Genomic DNA, 14,127 nt, shown 5'->3' on the forward strand with positions numbered 1-14,127 from the left:
TAATGACTCCTTGAAACAGGCATCCGGGGCTCATCCTGAATGGATCTAATCCTTTTTCACACAAAGAACCCAAATTGGATATGCCTCCCAACTCTGCTGAAGCACAAGATCTAATCTGCGGAGTACCACTAGGGTTGCTCACTCAACCTGATGCTCCTTAACATCTACATGACTCATCTGGCCGATGTCATATTAGCCCACAACATTAACATCCTCACTTACGCTTACAACATACAACTGATACTGTCCCTTTCAGACAAAACACCCAACACCAGGAACAAGTTCACCACATGCATGACCGAAGAGGCCACCTAAATGAAATCGTATTGCCTCAAACTGAGTGGGACAAGACCAAAGTGGCGGTCTTATAGAAAGATGCATTGTCACTGGAGTCCGCCTGGTGGCTCACACACCTCGGACCCACCCCCATGTCTTGCTTACAAGCAAACAACCTCAGGATTGCCATAGACAATAAACTGAACATGATCGCCCGAGTCAACGCAGTGGCCTCCTTCTGCTTCAACACCCTAAGGATGCTGAAGAATTTCTTCAAGTGCCTACCAGACAACACCAGGAAAAAGATCACCCAAGCCCTCATCAACAGCAGACTATATTATTGGAACACACTGTATGCATAGTTAAACAGCTCCCAAAAGATGGCACACAGTGCAAAACACAGCAGCCAGACAAGTCCTCAACCTCCCACGCCGAAACCGCATCACACCACACCTTATGGAACTCCACCAGCTCCCGATAGACAAGCATGAACACCTTAGACTTCTTACCCACACCTACAAAGCATTCCACAACAAAGGTCTGACTGAAATGAACAGTCGAATTCACTTATACCGATCTTCCAGACACCTTCGATCTGCCAGTCTCTCATTAGCACACATCCCATACATAAACAAAAGCAGAGCGGTGGGCTGCGCCTTCTTCTACCTGCCAAGTAGCTTGGAACACATCAGAGCCTCCTCCTTTTTTCTTGACTTTCACGAGAAGCTGAAGACATGGCTTTTTGAGTAAGGCCTCGAGGGCTGGCCTCACACACCTGCTATCGAGTCCCTGTATACCCTCACTGTGGTTACTGCACTAGAAAAACACTGTTAGCATAACATAGCATGTATGAGTGAGTGATATGAAGTATGCATATTTATGTATGGGGAAACCCTGGAGGTTTCCAAGGTGGGGAATGTGAGTGCGTGGAGGGAGTCTGAGTGTTAGGTAGCCATGGCTAGAGAGTTGTTAAGGGTCAGAATGAATGTGACGCAGATGTGCTCAAGTCCTGTAGCAAAGAGGAAGTGTGGGCAACGGTCCGATGGAACTCCATCATGGATGGATGGTTTCCATGAGGTTGATGGTGGGCCAACACGTTAATGTGGTTCAAGGAAGGTTGTCATCATCCCTGAAGAGAGATGCCAGGGTGATACGGTTTGGTTGTGCTGCAAAGTTGTCATGTATGGTGCTTATCTTACTGTGGAAGAAAAGGGCTAGCTTGGAGCACAGTTCCTGAGAGTTGGCAATGGTGGTACAGCTGGCAGCTGGCGTGGGGAATTTCTTTATGATGGAAATACTTCCTTAGCATTGTTGGTGCTTTTGTCAATATATTCTATGGGGCTACCCAACTGGTGACTTTCCATTGTGATATTGACAGAGGGCAGATTTGTATGATTGTTTGTCGCTGTCTTTGTGGGTGAGTTGTCTGCAGTGGCTCTTGGTGCATCAAAAGTTGTCATTTTGCCAGATGGCTTGTGCTCGGATCTTGGTGCTGGTCTTTTTTTAGAAAAGTGACAGGGCGTTAGAACATGCAATGATCCAGATATTTAAGTTGTCAATAGAGAGTGCTAGGTCACCTTAATGCAGTGGGCAGTAGTTTTCTAGTTCTGTGGATCAGGTATCTTCAGAGATGGTGTCCCAGCTATGGCGTGTGATCACAAGGGGAGGTTCTTTGATTCTGGTGGTTGAAGTGAAGGTCAAAAAGGACAAGCAAATGATCAATCCAGGTAAGAGGAGTGTTTGTTCATCGAGGTATCACTGAAGTTGGTAAAGATGGGCTCTAATAGATGGCCAGCAATGTGGTTGGGTTCTTTCAACCATTGTGAGATTCCAAATGTGTTCAGGATGCTCAGAATGTTGGTGGTGTTTGGGTCTAGGGGAAATTGAGTTTGCCAAGCAGGAGGAAGGAGCAAGAGTAGAGTACAAGGGGGGAGGGGCCTATGAAGGAGCTTCCAAACTCAGCTGTTGGTCCTTGGGTGGCAAGAGATGGACTCCACCCAGATTAGTGTTGCTGGAGATGCTGAGTTTGTTCCAGTTTTGTCTCTGTCACTGGTTTGAGTTCAGGGCGTGTGTTCCTAGTTAATAATTGTGGTTCTTCCTCTGGGTCTGTCTTGTCTGGTGAGCTTGTATCCCAGGGGGCGGGGTTTGCAGTCAGGATGTCGGGCCGGCTTATGTTGGTGTGAGCTAGATCTCTCTAAGGATGAGAAGGTCCAGGGAGGGGGTCATGAAGGAGGTCACAGATTTCAGTTTGGTGAGACAGCAAGTGTTAAGTAGTGCACAAGTCAGTAGGGGCATATTTGGCGGGTGTCTTAGTTGCCAGGTGTGGAAGCAATAGTGTAGAGGGGAGTTTCTAAGGTTGTTAGCAAGGTTGCAAGAGAAGCAGCGGAGGGTCCAAGAGCACCACGTTTAGATTCATCCAGGATTCAGGGCATCGAGGGGTGAGGCAGCTGGGGCTATGCTTGAGTGGTGCAGATGGGCTCAGATAGGTTTGCCTTTATGCCAGTGCACCCGCTGCACGTGTCTGTGTGCAGCCACCATTAAGAAGGTGTCGTATGGGGGGCAGTGGGCAGTAATGAGGTGAGCAGGCGGTGAGACATAGGAGGCAGTAGCAGGAAGGAGCAGATGACAGCACAGTATCAAGATCGGACAACAAAAGACGAAAGTCAGAGGAGGCAAAAGTGGCAAAGATACGGAAAGAAACAGAAAGAAAAAGAGGTGCAAAGGGCAAAAGACAGCTGCAAACGTTGGAAAAAGATAGGCGAAAAGAGTAAAAAGACAGAGAAGTCCAAGGGTAGGCAGTATGAGTAAAGTGTGGCAAAAAGGTCCGAAAAAGCTCAAAAAAGTCACAAAGAAAAGAAATGACAAAAAGAGATGCAAAAGGTACAATGTTTTTTTCCAAAGGACCGGAAAGTATGCCTCTGTAGCCTAGTGTGTCATATTGAAATTAACAACATTGGTTAGGTATATGTACATAATGAAACAATTAAGATTATAATAAATTCATTCAAATAGTTCATCTACAGCAATTATTATCTAATGAGCTTATCTATTTTTATCTACGAAACAAAAAAACGTAAGATTGATTTTGAAATGTTCTTCCCATGTTTGAAATATACTAATAAAAAATGTTACATTTTTCCCAGTGCGCCAGCACCATGCGCTGATCTGTAAGGTGGAGGGGGGCCGGGGGGGGGGGGGGGGGGGGGCGCTGATTTCAGCGAGGGTGCTCTATTTAGCAATAATATACGATTTAAAAGCACCTGCTGCAGAGTTCCCTTGTGTGTCCAGCTTTCAGGCAACAATAAAAAAAAATGTCTAGTGGCAGTTTTGACTCGCCCTAAAGTAGCAGAGAGGGTTAATATGCCTGCTGCAAAGACCAGATTTGAATGTTATGTGGATAGCTGAGTGGAATCGTAAAGTCAGGCTTTACCAGCACTTTTAAATAAATTAAATGTGTTTGAGAGAGGGGCTATGGTGAGATGAGGGGCACTTTTGCCTGGTGGTAGCGTGGGAGTCTAAGGAGGAGGCCATATGGGAGGCGCCAAAAAAGATTGTTGCACCAGGCAACATCAGCACTAACGCTGGCCCTGTACCCACATCAGACTATGATGGATGGTCTGAACATAGGACAGAATACAGAAATAGTCAACCGATTGATTGGTGGTCTCCCCGGAAGACATGGAGAGGAAGTAAAAGCTTTATAAATGCAGACTATAAAGCGAGGTTTATATTAAAAGTCTGGTAATCGGGACCTTCTTAAAATTGCTAAATTGTTTTGATCTGTAGCAGCAAATTGTTTCCATCCAGAAAAATAGAGGAACAACTGGAACATGTATATATAGTGTTCAGAATAAAAATATTAAAACATCCACACAAAAATAAACTAAAAAATAATACAAATGTGGCATAAACTACGTAGGTCAAGAAATAACTCACATACTTGATCTAAAAGCATCAAGTAGGGAGAAGCGACGGAAGCAAGTGGGAAAGCAGTGCATAAATTAATTACTTATATAAAGCAAATTTAAATATCTGATGAAACCAAGCTGTTTTTCCCCTTAAAACTCTTGTAATTTTTTTGTAAACAGTATGCTCTTATGGCAAGCTAGACCCAAATGAGTTGCAAGAAAACAGTAAAAGGCATATAATCACACAATATTTTTCTCAAAAATCAAATAATATTGATTTACTCGATTATTCGTTTAGTCTTAAAGGGCATTCCGAAAGTGCATCCCGGCACCCCTTCCCGGGAGTCCGATCCTGCAAGACCCGGGGGAGGAGAGCCCGGAGGTGACCCGCAGGAGTCTGAGGGTGGTCAATAGCCAGCTTGGTGAGGGGGTAGAGATCACCATTATAATAAGAATACTCGGGATTGGAGTGGGAATTGTCCTGTTCACGCCCCTAAGACACGGTAACGATCTGCAGACGGGAGGAGGGTGCGGGGGTGGGGGACGTTTGCACAAGAGATGTTATGAACGACTGATGTTGATACGTGCTGTTATACACGATTTTCTGTACCTATATTCAATACCATGCCAGAAAGGATCGCCTGGCCAATGCATATGCTTCATGAATATTAAATCCAATAAAAATATGTTTAACAAAAAACCCTGGCTCCACAAACCAGCTAGAGGCAGCGGAGAAGCAGCCAGTCCAGGGGAGGACAGGAAGGGATCAAGAAGGCTGGAAAAGGCAAAGCTGGTAGGAGTCCTGGCGCTACCCCCTCGTTTCCCCCGCCTCTAGCTGATAAGGCAAATGATGATAGTTGTTGAGGCGAGCATGTGCCAACCGATGTATTAAGGAGGACCCCGGGCGTAGCTTGTAATTGTTATAACTATTTGTTACATAGTTGTTAATCACATGGTAAAAATCTGCAGGAAATGATTAGAGAGTATTGCAGACTGCGCACCGGGACTCTCCAAGGACCTGGAAAACTAAAACAACATAGAGGACACAGGTATAACCACAAGGATAATATCTAAACTAGCATAATCCCAGAAACAGAGAAATCTTGATTAGATGATTGGTTGCTCTGTCGATTGGATGTTGGAATATATATGATGTTGGATATGTGATGCTCCTTTGCACCAACCTGATTACGAACAGTGTATAATATGTGGTGAACTGTGGATTTGCTTTCAATAATCAAACCGCTAAAATAAAAATGCTTTTCAAAAAAAATAAAAGGCAGGAAAAGGGTCTCAATACGATTAACAAAATGTACTCACTTAAAACTGTTAAATGAAGTACTTCGCTTATCCATACATACAACAAGTAGTATTGAGCGAGAGAAACTTATTTCTGTTTACATTTTCACAAACATATACTGTATAAGTGTTTTGCCCACTAAGGTTCCACCGGTATCCCAAAAGAGTGCCTCAATTAATTTAGAACAGTGATATGTTTCATAGATATATAGTATTTGAATCACCCAAAGCAGACTTGGCATCGACATATCTTTCCTTAACGGCAATTTCAAATGCTGGCAATGTAGTTTAGGAAGTTAGAGTGTTAGACAGAGGCAAACGTTTACTTCTGAGACTGAGTTAGACCTTGCTAAACAGCAGGAGTGGATGTAGTGGTAAAGAAACAAAAAACGATAATGCATTTTATGCCAGAATCAAGAGCTCAGTTTGAGAATGTGGATTACTACAGTGTGTGGTTGTGCGACCTCACTGTTTACTAACAGCACAATTCTTTATTAGGTCCAGTCAGATTTGCTCCAAAAGTCTTAGCTCGATCCTGGTTAGCTGTGGCTCAGAGTAGTCAGGCCTGATCAAAGGAACACGCGCAAAGCATTAAGTAGTACCATAACAGCGAAATAAGAAAGAAATGATACTCAATAAAAAAAAGAGGATTTAAAAAAAAAACAATTTCAGATTTTCACTGAGCTCAAGAAATCCTTATAATGTACTGTGACTTGTGGTTTAGGGATAGCCATGACAAGTAATTTGAAAATGGCTAGAAGTCAAACAGTCTCCAGTCCAGTTCCAGGCCCTACGGGTGAAATGCAATAGACTTTAAAGGAGTAGTCCTAATGCAAGGGATACAGGATGATGAAGAAGCTCTGGGATGCTGAGCCGGTGACTGGGTCTTCCTGGGCCACCCTACGGTCCATGAACAAGGTGGGGCAATTTTAGTAAATATCCCTCAAAGTCCAGGTGAAATGCAGCCAAAAACAGTTGCCACTGGTTACTGGTTTCTAGTTACAGAGAAACCAGTGGTTCCCTTTAATTGGCAGTAACTTCCGTTCTGGGTGACCAAACTGCACTCCGAGGTCTCTCTCGAGTTCAGCAGACTTGGGTGCAACTTTTGAGGGCAAGGACTTGGTCTCCCAGGCTGCAGTTTGACATTCAGTGGCGATAAAGTGATTCAGGCAACCAACTTCTAAAAGCAGGCTTCTTCAGCGTTTAAGGTCATGTGGATGTAACAGGGAGTCTGTCAAATGACTCTTGGAGCCACCTTTTCTAGCTGGGATTTGGAAACGACTTTACACATGTAGGGCATCACAGGCATAGTCCTTCCTTTGCTAGCTCAATGTTCAGCAGATGAATACAGTATTTGGTGCATACTCACTTTGCTCGGTCCAGGGAACAGTTGGGCAGTCCTTCGTCATTCCTCTCTTCAGTTCAGATGTGATCTGAGGTCTGGGTGCCAGAGGTGCCACTTATATGCCCATTATGAACCCAGAAGGATGGGGCAGCTATCTAGCCAATCAGGCGACAAGGTCCCTTCCCTGATGACAATTGCCTTGAAGTGTGACATCTAGCTATCCCAGGATGCACTATTGTGCCAACTCTCAACAAGGCTTCTCTTGGTGTATTGAATACTCTAGTCCATCTCAGAGGTGTGGCTACTTGGGGGCTTCAGTCCCCTTGAAAAAATGGTTTAGCAATGGCTTTGTCCTCTCTGCCAGAGATTCCAGCCTGTCTGAAAAAAACAAAGAACAGCCCCTTCTCTGTATAATCAGAAGTTGCCCTTCAAAGGCGGCTTCCCCTTTTAAGCTCGCCTTTTGGGCTCACACATACCCCAGCCATGCTGCTTGGAGGAGGTCAAACCTCTCTTTTTTGCAGATCTTCTGTTACCCTTCCTGTGAGTCGTTTACACATCTCCTAATGGGTGCAGAAAGCTGTCTTGAGTTCAGTAGCTGTTTACAACCAAACATTAGCAACTGGAATGCTTGAGCAACAAAGTGGCAACTTTCTAAAATTGCTATTTGTAAAAGAGTTAAATTGAATCCAGTTCGGGCAACAAGTCGAGTTCAATATAACAATTCTCTTAATAACTTAAAGCATCAACTTTAATATTCCCATTTGTAAGTTAGCACAGCTGAGTTGTCAGCATGTAACTTCATATTAGCCAATAGGGCTACTAGCTTTTCCACAGTAAAAACGATAATACAAGGTTTATTACTGTCAGGACATGTAAAACATACAAACACATGTCCTTAATATTATAATACACCATGTTTGTAGGGTTCTCTGGGACTACGTTAGAGGTGACATAATAAAAAGGAAGGTTTGGGCTTTTACCACTAATTAAGATGACAAAGTCGAGATAGCCGTGTAAACTGCCCTGCCAGCCTGCAGTGTCAGCCTGGGTGTTTGTTTTACTCTGTCTCTCTCGTGGTGGCACAAGCAGTGCCGCAGTTCAGTAGTGACCTTTAATTTACAGGCCCTAGGTACAGTCAGTACCATGTACTAGGGGCTTATATGAAGGTTAACTTATGCCATATGTGTGTCAGTCAATTGTATATGTATGTTTAAAAGTTAGAGCACTGGAACAAGGCCTGGTTTTCAGGTCGCAGTGCACGCTCAGATTGAAAAAACAAGCAGCATCAGTTCAAAGTTACCAGAAAGTGGGGCAAAAAATGAGAGTGAACCCTGCAAAAAGCAATTTATTTACTCTTAGAATGCTTACTTACACCTATCTAGGAGGGTCATACCACTGCCTTCGGAGGTAGTAGTGCTATTGTTACAAATAAAGAAAGAATGTATCCTGTGCTCGTTGATGAGTATTTAGAACAGAGAAGGCACAATATATTTATGGCTGAGATGCTTCAGGATATGGGTGGGCTACATCTGCATTTTGTGTTCCTTTCCATGCCGAAAACATGTATCAGTGGGTTCCCATAGGAGTCAAAGATGTCTTACAGAGCTTCATCATTGATTACCCACTGGTAACCGTCAAATTGCAATTTGGCTAAGACACTGCTCTAAAATATTTCCCATCTAAAGGATTTATTACTGTAATCTGGAGGTCCCATGCCAACAGGCAGCTCCAGAATTGAAGTTAGGAAGAAAGAATCTGAGCATTAAGTGAAGCAACCTCCCTCGCTATCTCACCAAGATCTTTGAAACACTGGTAAATTATGTGAGCTCCTGTTCTCTTCATAAAAGTATATTTTATGATTGACTGGAGGGAAACTATATACAGCAGTATGCCCTCTCTAATATCTGGAGAGCTGTGGTCATTAGATTCAGCCTGCTCTCCCAATGCCCTGACTTGTGGCCTCACTTGTCCTCAAAACACACCTTTACCAGCTTCCTACATACAGTGTGGTTGAGGTATGTCAGACTAAACAAATTATGTCACATAACTTGTAGACTATATTAAACAATACCTGTCACATTTCATTTTCCAAACTAATCACCACTACCTAGAGATCTAAGACATGGAACACCCCAGGAACCAGAGGAGAGGTTTGAAAATGTGTCTGTCACTTGATGGACTGTTCAGTTGATAATACTTTTGACAACTCAGGGATTTGTGTGTTCAATTATTCTGTTAGTAACAACTTTTTTATTAAATACATTTTTATACTCAACTAAAACTTGAAGTAGAAGTATTCGTCCATGGGTACAATAAAGATGAAGGACGTCATTGTGTCCAGAACATATGATATCTGGCTTGATGTAGCTGGAATGTCAGTTTGAAGGGAAGAATATTTTACATAGATAATCTTTCACTTCACAGAGCTGGAAACTGATCTGAGAGTTTGGCAGAATATCATGACTCAACTCTAGTATCTCCTCTCCTTGCTTCATCAGGCATCAAGACTCCTGTTGCGTTCGCTGTTGAACGTGGTCCTTTCTGCAGGGTTATCCCCAAATTGCTTGCCTTTCTCTGCTTCTTTTTCTGACCTTCTTTTTGTTGGCTTAGGACTGTGGGGCCTTTACTACTGCTAATCTGTGCTAAAGCGCGGGTCCCCTTTCCTTTCAACATTGTATGATTGGTTTACACCTGTTTGGCCTATTTGATATACGTGTAAGTCCCTTGTAAAGCGGTATACCATATGCTGAGGGACTGAAAATAAAATGCTATTATTGGGCCTGCAGCAGTGCTTGTGCAACCCACAGAATTAGGCATTCAACCCTGTCTCCGGCCTGCCACCGCAGGGCCTGTGGGAGCAGTTTACTTCAATGTCAACTTGGCATTTAACTTCTTGCAAGCCTTATAATCACCTTTTATTACAAATATGTCACCCCTAAGGTAGGCCCTTGGTAGCCCTAGTAGCAGGGTGCGGTGTAAGTAAATGTAGGACATGTGCCTTTATTTGTGCCAGTAGTGACAGTCTATTTTGTTTATCACTGCTGTGAGCCTACTCCTCTCATAGGCTAGCATTGGGAATTCCCTTATTTACTTTTAAGTGTTAATTCCAGATCAGAAAGAAGTGACATTGCCATGTTTGGTATGTTTAGAAAAGTGGTAATAAATCCTGTTTACTGGTGTAGTTGGATTTTACATTACTATTTAAGAAATAACGCTTTTAGAAAGTGGACGTTTCTTTGTTCTATGCCTCTTTGTGCTTTGCAGCCTGACTCAAATCCACGTCTGAACTAGTTTACAGCTACACTTTGGGCATACTTTCTAGACAACCACAACACAGAAACGGCTGGGTGTGACAGGTGATACATCTTAATTCATCTGCATACTGACAGTCTTTCTGGGCTGGGAGAGGGAGAGGTGGTTGGGTCACACTTATATCTGAATAGGTTGAGTCCTGCCCTCACACAAAGGGCTGACTTACCACCTATTGATCATCTGGAGTCAGGGATGGGCTGAAAGGGATTGATGAGCACTTCTAAAGGAGCCTTCGAAGTCACTCCTTCATCAAATACATTTTTGAGTATATGTACTGGTGCTCTGTCCCCATGTTTTCAGGCACTGCGTGGGACTTGTAACCAGAAGCTGCTGGCTCTACAATCTGCACAATGCCAAGAAGACTGTTGTTCTGCCAAAAGGAACCACCATTTGGACTACCTGCTTTGTTGTGCTGGTTTGCTGAGTGCTAGGCTGCTGAAGGGACTGTCATTCTACAACTTGACTTTGTGTACTGGCCTGCCTGCCTGCTGCTCCCTTTGTCCCCCCAAGTGTTCTCCAGGGGCTTGTTGGCTTGCCACCTGTTCTTACAATCTCTGGGCCCTAAAAGATTACCTTTAAGCCCCTCTGCTGAGGGAACCTTCTTCTTGGGAGTCCGGGACCATTGTGATAATTGAGGAGCTGTGATCGGCTGCTCCTCACTTTACAGCCTACATATCAGTGAGTGGCTCATATCTCAGGACCAAGCGCTCCATGTCCTACAGGGCTGCAAATAGTAAGCATTTAGGCTACCTCCAGCTTGAAGTGCCTGTTCTCCAGAGCAACAGGTGTTGAGCCCGACTTATTGTCAGACAGCGCGCGCTGAGCGCTGTTGTGTGGCTGAGGCCCCACGCACTCTGAGGAGCAGAGTTCGGCACCCAGGACTGGTGAGGACCCGTCACAACTCACACTTCACAGGTTGTGCATGCTGAGCCTCCTTTCCGAGGAAAGAAATGTTTCCTGGTAAGCAGGGGCGGGCCGGCACGCCTCCAGAACAGCACTTTATAAATCTGGCCTGGGAGGGCTGGAATCTGAAGACGCGGGCTTTCATTCCCATGACCCACCTCCATTCCTGCAGGGGTCATCTCCCCAATCTGGAGTTGCTGCAGCACCAGGGAAAGCCCCTGCCATCCACACTCTTTTGTCCCACCCACAGGGGATCCCGAACCCTGACAACATAATACATCTTGGCAACTCCTGTCTATTTAAGTGCGCATATCTGAATGATTGCTAATTCTGAAGTGAATTATGACATACCGGTCCACAGGTGTCCTGTGAATTCCATCATCCAAGAGAGACCGCCACAAAGTGAATAATTCTGAGTGTTAATTCCAGCTCTCCCACAGAATTACTGTATTTCCCATAAGTAAGATTACCAGAGCTGTGATCTGCCAGGCCTAGTTTTGTTGACTGTGATACCAGATTGACATAACATGTTTAGTAGTTGCTCATGTGCTCCTGTGCCCTACATGCTGTTCTGTTCTGATTGTAATCAGTGTAAAGGCTCTTAGGAATGACTGCATAACAGTCATGATTCTCCAAACTAGCGGCATGCCTATCTTGTGGCAAGGTCAGGTTTCTATTTATAAAAATCCCGCCCCATTTCCGTGCACCTGCACGTCCTGTGTTTAATAAGTAATTGATTATTTGTGTGCTCTAAATTTCGTGCTGAAACTGTTTTTGCATTGTGTACAGTATGGTTTCATCGTATTCTTTTGTGTTTGTACAAAGGATTTTCTGTTTGCATATCCTCCGAGTATTCAGAACTTATTCAGAAACAGTAAAAGGCCTCCGTGAAGTCCAAAGCCTTTCAAGCTAAAGCCGCCTTGAGCTCATCTGCTCGCAGCGGCTTTGCCTGAACGTGCGCACATTCTCTCCTGGGTGCGGTCTCCTATTTAAACGGCACCCAGGCTTCTAGAAGACGCTTTGCCTTCAGTCTTCGTTCGGAGAAGCATCGCGTCTGAGGGCTCCAGCTGCGAACTTACCTGATTGAAGAAATCCAGCTTGGTGAATCATCTTTCCGGTCGTTTCATCGATCCTTTACTCCTGAAAAGTCAAAGAAATGCAAAGATAAGTACATTTTGATTATTTAAAGAACAGGCGCCCATCGCAAGAAAGTCTTTAACAATTTTTGGAACATTTCAGTTTTCCTGAGGAAAAGGAAGACATCTGGAGCAAGAGATACTTGATATTAAAGAACCTTTTGATAATTCAGCAACATGAGAATAATGAGCAAACCTACAAGAATCAATATTTGAGTTTTGTAAATATTGCAAGAACTTATTGTAATATTTTTATAAGGAGTTAGATTTATGTTTAGAAGTCTAGTGTTATAAGTCAAGGTGTATGCATAGGTAGTTGTTCTTTTGTGTATACAACAGGTTTTGGCACAAAAGAATACTGAATCCCTGATAAGGCAACTTATGAAAACAATTGCAAGTAAGTTAAGGTTCTGAGAGGAGAATCTAAAAGGAATGTTTTAGGAAGGATATTTCGTAAAAGAATTTCTTTGTTTTCTTTTAGTAATTCATGCAAAGACGTATTCAACAAACAACTACATGAACACCAGACAAGAACACTTGACGACTTCTCTTCATAACAAGACAAAGAAATACTGGACGAAGGACAAGACTACACTGATCGCAGGTAGGAGTCAAATTAGAACATAACTGCACAAACACCTAGTAGGGAAGGAGACTAAAGTTAAAGGGTTTTTAGGAATATAGGATGTAAAGAATTGGTTTAAAGTAAATCCTTGCTATTTGTTGTTCGCAGGTCGACAGCAAGAATCTTCCAAATCTACAACATCCAGTACCGGGCCTCCTCCCAAATTTCTAGTTTTAATCTTAGCTGTAAATTAAAAATCAGCAAGTTTATAGTTAGTCATTCGGGAAGTTGGTCCCTTGCGTCTCTGCGAAATCTACTATGTCAACCAAGAGCTTCCTGTACAGAACAAGGTAAGGGACGACTTAGTTTGGTTTTGACAGAAGGCAAAGCCCACTGGTATTATTTCACCCAGATGCAATGGACCAAGTTACCTTACAGGAGATTGGTTCTGTGCTGAAAGACTTAAGAGATGAAAATGCTTCATTACGTAGGGACATGTCAGCTTTACAGACAGCAATTCAACAAAAACCACTTTTGAAACCAGCAACTTTTCTTGGTTTATCTTCTGAGTCAGAATCTCAAACCCAAATTCAAGTGGTGACTCCGGTTCCCACTCCTTTAGCTCAACCTTAAAGAGTTTATGGAGATTGTAACAAGTTTTCCAAATTTATGCAACAGTGTCATTTACATTTTTAGCCAAGAAATCAGCTTTCCCGGATGACTCTTCCAAGGTAGCTTTTATGTTATCTTACTTTGGCGGAGATGCAGCTCTTTGGTCTGTTCCTTTAGTGGAAAAGGATGATCCTATTTTATAAAACTTTAGGAATTTTTTGAGCGAGCTTTAAAAAAAATCTTTGCTAAGCATGTTTTCCTGCAGTCTGCAGATAATGATCTGCTTAATTTAAAGCAAGGATCTTCTGATTTGCTTCATTACATTTCTCAATTTAATCGTTTAGTTCTTGAAGCTAAGTGGCCTTATGATAAGAGAGTCTCAATTTTTTATAGAGGTTTAAGGGAGGATTTAAAGGATATGGTTACTCAAATCCTGGAACCTCCTGAGGACATCAATGAATTCATTGATTTGGTAGTAAAATTAAACCATTGCTTAAGTGAGAGAAAAAGAGAGAAAGATAAGTGTGATCACAAACTTTTGTTTGTAAAAGAAAGAAACATTACTTCTCGAGAGACAGGTCCTAAACTAGATTCAGTAGAACCAATGCAGATTGGTTCAATTCGGGGTCCTTTATCAAAAGATGAAAAGGACAAGAGACGAAAATTGAACCAATGCCTTTATTGTGGCAAAACAGGCCATTTTGTAAAAGATTGCCCTACTCGACCTAATAAAAGTAAGCCTAAATCCTCTGAAATTGCTTTAATTCAAGA

The sequence above is a fragment of the Lissotriton vulgaris genome, chromosome 1_1, assembly GCF_964263255.1.
Source record: "Lissotriton vulgaris chromosome 1_1, aLisVul1.2, whole genome shotgun sequence".
Taxonomy (NCBI): Eukaryota; Metazoa; Chordata; class Amphibia; order Caudata; family Salamandridae; genus Lissotriton; species Lissotriton vulgaris.